We start from the raw sequence: 6,000 nt of genomic DNA on the forward strand, positions 1-6,000 counted from the left end.
GAGAAACCATGATTGCCTTAGATCAGTTAATCAGTAACTCACATGCGATAGCACCAAACTAGATCTTTCTGCCTTCCAGTGGCAATTTAAAGCTAAGGCATGGGCACCTGAATGGTTGGACAGGTTCTTAAGTCCCTTGCTAAATTCAGAAGACAGAGCCACAGAGAAAAGAGGCTGCTAGTAGGATAAGACACAGAAAAACTCATGAAGGAGGAAACTCAGAGCACTCCAGGGCCCTATGTGTTGCCTCAAGCGAGGCTGGCATCCAGTCTTCTGAAACCCTCCACCTTTTCTTCTCCCCTGCAGTCAGACATAGGGACAAAAGAAGGCCCAGGATAGAGGTGTGCTTTTAAGGTGTGGTGTACTAATAAGGTCAGTAGACCAGGTGTCTGCTGGCAATGTCAAGGTTCAAGTCCCATTTCAGCTCTGTGAGTGTGGACATTCCTGAGCCTCAGTTTACTCATGGGTAAACCCACTCAAAAATGCTGCAAATCTGAAACCAGCTTAGTACAGTCTCAACACCACAGCCAGCGTGGTTTTAGAAGCACCAAAACTCCAGATTCTAGCCTAAATTTAGAAATTTTCAGCAACTGTGCAAGTCGATTCAGGTCTCCAATTTGAAAAGCATTACAGAAAGACACCATCTGATTCTATCCAGCAGTAAAGTTTATGCAAGATAAAAATCAACATCTAAGTCTTGGGATGCCAGAAAATACACATTAAAATCATGAGGGGTCCTCTTAGACCCAGCACAATTTGACAACACAATCTCAAAGTGATAAGTGGGCCACTTTGATGTGAAAAAGCATCGGCAGAAGAGAATCTAAACACCACTCGCTTCTAAACAAATAGCCAACACAGTTTATAAACAAAGTCTTGAATGTGTTTCTAGAAGCAGCCCTGAATTTATAACCTCCTAAACTCCATAGAGGGAATGCAGCTTCCCCACTCACCAAAAAGCTGAACAGAAAAACCTCTAAATGTCTATTTTGATTGGCATGGTGAGTTTGAAATGAAAACTCAGTATTTTTCATAAATTAAGCCTTGCCTTTCTGAGTGGGAACATGATGTAATAGAGCACGTAGGCAGACAGACCTGGGTTCAAATTCCAAGACTATTCCATACTCACTTAGATCTTGGGCAAGAAACAAATCTCCAGGTCTCACTAGTAACATGGGATAATAACTCCTGCGTCTTTTTATGAATTTTAAAGTGACCTAAAATAAATGCCCAGGCACATGATTGGAATAAATCAATGTTTATTTCCTCCTTTACTTCCAGAGTCCCTTGTTTAAGATATTTACTGGACAATAACGAGAAAAGCTGCTCTAACATGTATTAAATCCTAATCATGGCAGAATTCCTCAGGCCAAAATACATACTGAAAAATATCTCTTTTGCGTTTGTGCATGTGAACCAGATACATTCTCATGACATACACGTGGTTATAACCAAATATCAGAAGGTGCCCACTGTCAATTCCACTCAGTGAAATTAGATTAAGTCATAAAACATTGCTGGTGTTTGAACATTTTATAACTACAACTATAGCAAGTTCATACGGTTACAAATACCCAAAGTCTAGAGCGAGGATTTCATATCTGTCCTCCCTGGATTTCCTAGAAACAGCAGGATCATTAGAAATCAGAACATTTTCACCTGGGTTCTTTCATTTATTAGCTGTATGACTTTAAGGAAATCCTGTGGCAACCTTAGGCCCTGGTGTCCTGATTCACATAATAGTAGACGTATTTTTCTGCTCTGTAATTTCATGATGATCATGAGGTACAAGCATTTAGTTTAGTGCATCTAAAATGCAGACTTGATGAGAATTTTTTTTAACTTTGCTATAAAAGTTTTCTTAGTTGTCCCTCTGTGTTCATCCTGTCCTCTTTTACTTTGAAGCATGGAAGACAGAGACCCTGAGGATAATAACACAAAGCTGTGTAAACTTCTTCATGGGCTTCTTAAAATGCACTTCTAATTCGGCACACCCTACCACAGCAGTCCTGGATTTCTCCTTAAACAAAAATCGTCACGGGTGTCAAAGAGATGTGAGTGAGTGTCCACTGAACTGTGTCTAAATGATTTTCCTTGTGAGCAAAGCTGGCCTGGAATAAGCCCCTACCAGTGAGGAAAGAGAACATGCTTCCCAGGCCGAGGAGGCATTGTTCAAAGTAATGAGTTCTGCACCACTTGGGCCACAATTCACAGCTGAGTCTGATTTTCCAAGACAGAGAGCAATAACCAAATGGGGATGATCTTCAGCAAGCTTCTCTGAGCTGATAATAAAAGACTCATGAGGTGGTGAAGGAAAGGAGGCTATAGTCTCCCTAATGTTCTGTGTCCTAAGAGTGACAATAGGAAATGTTGGTCAAACTTGGTCAATATTATGCCAGAGGTTTGTCACTGCTGTAATGGATTTCAATAGAGTCTGAACTCATGAAGAATGCCTAGAAATTATTCCAGTTCAAAAGTTAAAACGTTCAAATGCCCTGCTGTATTCCTTTTATCCGTCTACCATAATTTTGTATCCTTTTTTTTTTCTGCTCAGAGAAATGATAGTCATGATCCTTCAAGCATGCAGACCAACACTATTCTTAGAAGGGAGCTGCAGGAGGTTTATTATGTCGTGAAACACGGAGCCAGAACAAAGGACTACTGAATCACTCACCTTATCTTCATCTAAGAAACCTGAGAATTACAGGATTCCTCTGTTGCTCCCAAACTCTGAGCTGCACTTGCCAAGAAAGAAGGTTTTAGGGCTGAGACTACATTACAAAAATGTAAAAAGATAGGTGCACACGATGCTTCTTACCATATATATAAGATTCTTATCTAAAATGCTCAAAAACAATGTTCAGGGTTTTTTTCAATCAGAATTTAAGCATTTGTTTCTGAATCTAGACATCTGATTACTTGGCACTTAATTAAGTGCTCCCCCCTTAAGAATACCAGATAGTATCTGTACCCTGAAAACCTGAAACAGGATTAGAATTATTGCAGAAGTCACGAGTCTCAGTTCATTGAGGACAGAAATCTAGGTTTATTTGTCTATATCATATATAACTAGCTTTCAATAAATATCTGTTGACTAAATGAATAAATTAAGTAGAAAGCATGTAACAGTTTTCCTAGTATATTACATCAAAGCACCCTAACATAAAGCACCTTTATCATATTCTATTTCTATAATTCTATCCTTATATTTAGAAGACTGATTCTAAAAATAAGTTTAACTGATGTTGATGTAGGAAAATGTTATCAAGCAGAAGCAATGACTGTAACAGCTTTTATGAAGAATCTGGTGCAGCAATAAATCCTGGCTCTGCCCATCAACCTTCCCTCCCTTTGTCTCATCCCATCACCACCCCCCAGCCTTCCCCCAAGCACTCCCAATCTCATTATCCCATGATCTGCTAAACTGCAGTTTATACCTCCTGGAACCAGCAGACACACATGTCACTGAGAATTAGGGAACTGGAGGCAGTTACGAGCCACCAAATAGGGTCACAAAGTATCTGAACCTGGAAATTAAGAGGTTTTCTATTTTTTTAATTATGAAAAAAAAAGAAAAATTTAATTGGACATTTTTAAACATTTGAGCTAGATGGACTGCATAATATCTCGGCATTTATAATGACTGCGATGGGAGAGAGAATTTTAACAGCACGTTATTTGCTAATCATCTGAAAAATATTACCGTTGACTACATTTGCTGATGGTGGAAGGATATTGTCTGAAAACTTCTACCACTAATAAACATTTGTTATTCTTGAAGGCAGATTATTTAAAAATAGGATACTGCAAGACAGCACTCATGTGTTACTTCATCTAAGGTAGTTTTATGCCACACTTTATCCCAGGAAGAGTAACTTCATTTTAAAACTTTTATTAGCAGTTAATTCTAACCAATGTTTAGTTAACAACAACTAGGTATACCAACCATGCTGCCAAATATTGATGCAACCTAAGAAACAGTGAGCCACAGGAAGCTACAGCTCATTCTACATGCCCCTTAAGATGTGTACCCTTGCCAAATGCTAACCTGTGTGTAAACAAATGAAACTTTTAAAAGGGGACGGAGCTGTCAAGACTTAGAATTTTAAGGAAAATGACTCTCAATCTCTTAACAGAAAGCTTGAGGAATCTGACTCGTTCGTATTAAGGCTTCTTGAACATTCCCTGAAGATTAAACCCAGAAGTGACCAAAACGCCGGAGCAACTGGAAAAACAATCACTTCTTCTGGGAAAGCCCTTGTTTCTTTTCTTTGGCATTTTACTTTGGTCCATTTTGGAACGCATCTCGTTCTCGTTAACAAGCCAAAAGGAAGACACAGGTGCTGCCCGTTTGTGCGCGCCCGGCTCTCCACCTGCGGAAAGCCGGCACAAGTCTGTCCCCTTAATGCTCAAGAGCAAACACCTGACCAATTTTTTTTTTTTAAACTGCTTAAACAGTAAGTAAAAATATTTTATTGGTCTCCACTTTCATGGGCTAGAAGGAGGGGGGGGGGAATCTCAAATACTGCCCTAATAAGCAATTCCTCACCTCTTCAGTCTAACATCAAAGTGGTATTGCCGTGGGAGGTGGGAGTCCTCTTTTAAATTTTAACTGGTTATTGTTTGAATGCTGAACTCCTACCGTCAAAATGAGATCATAAACTTATTCCGAGTTACAAACAACAAAGAATAAGTCTGAGGGAGCGCGAAAGAGGGCGCCGCAGACGCCCAACAGGGAACAGGGCTTGGGGGCACGCGGGCTGGCGTCTCGGACTCGCGGCGCGGTCGCCATGGGAACCCCGCGCAGGCGCAGAGCGCGCTGCTGTGTGGCCCGGACTTGCCTCTACCGCTCAGCGCTGCGCCGCTCCGGTGCCCCTGGTTTATTCCAGGAAGGGGCAATGGAGTAAATCCTCCTCGCGCTGAGAGCACCAGGTCTTCTCCGAAAACGCCCTGAGTGGGGTCACCGGGCGCAGGAAGAACCGTGAGACTCCAAGTGTAATGGACACCGCACTCCCCTTGCTGGGAAAAGCGGACCTGCTCTCTTTGCGGCGTCTGGCGGTCAGAGACAGGTCCCGGGGGTCCCGCGTAGGGGTGAAGCATCCTGCAACGAGCGATGCTTTACCGTCCACGGGGCGTAAACCCCACTCACCACAAGAGACCCGAGAATGAAATTCTGGCGCGGGCTCACACACCCATTCTGCCGGATTACGGAACCCCAAGACCAGCCGAGGTCCAGTTCTCCGCACAGGGTTTGGGGGATCCCCACTCACACCACCACTCACACTGTCCTAAAGAGCGTGTCCCGTCTGGAACTGCCACGAGAGGAACTCGAGCCACCTGCTCACTTGCACACGGGGACTGCTGTAACAGTCCTCTTTTTCTTTCTTGCCCCCCCCCATTCCCCCCCCAAAGCACTGACCTGCTCAACTTCTGACTGTTCGGGAGATGAAGGACTTCTCGGAGTCGCCGGCAGAGCAGCAGCCTCCAAAGTGCTGGCGTGATGAGTTACTGGCCCCTGTGACTCCAACTTCAAAACCCTGTCGAGGAGCAGAAGAGCCCCCAAGAAGGGCCCTTCTCCACACCGGCCTGTAGAACCCCCGAGACGGGCTGGGCAGAGTGGGGCGCCGCTGCCACAACCTGCTTTCTCATTCAAATGCTCACGCTCACTCCGGCGCCCCCACCCTCCCAGCCCCGCAGCTCCCGCGGAAATCAGGAACTGGAGCTCGGGAGAGCGGACTGGAGCTCCCGCCGCCACCACTGGGCCCAGCCGGCTGGGTGGAGGGGGCAGAGCGCCGGACCTGGACCCCTGGGCCTACACCTCCTTGCGAGTCTCGCCGGCAGGCAAGGGCCAGAAGCACTGGGGATGAAGTCTTTTTCTTCTTCTTCTTCCTCAAGTTTCAAAGGTTCCCAAACCCAGAACAACCCCCTTGATACTCATTTTGGGGCTGTGCTGCGGAGAGCGGTGGTGGGAAAGTACAGGAGTTGCGAAATGAAGTTGGA

General features: G+C 44.3%; 1 protein-coding gene across 1 annotated transcript in view; it reads right to left on the reverse strand.

Annotated features, from left to right (window-relative positions):
• The window catches only part of PLCH1 (phospholipase C eta 1), a 238,412-nt gene extending 232,618 nt beyond the window's left edge, over positions 1–5,794 (reverse strand). The window contains exon 1 of the mRNA XM_019946331.3: positions 5,420–5,794. The gene's annotated coding sequence lies outside the window, so the exon portion shown is untranslated. The remainder of the gene's footprint in view (positions 1–5,419) is intronic.
• Positions 5,795–6,000: the final 206 nt, after the last annotated feature.

The sequence above is a fragment of the Tursiops truncatus genome, chromosome 4, assembly GCF_011762595.2.
Source record: "Tursiops truncatus isolate mTurTru1 chromosome 4, mTurTru1.mat.Y, whole genome shotgun sequence".
Taxonomy (NCBI): domain Eukaryota; kingdom Metazoa; phylum Chordata; class Mammalia; order Artiodactyla; family Delphinidae; genus Tursiops; species Tursiops truncatus.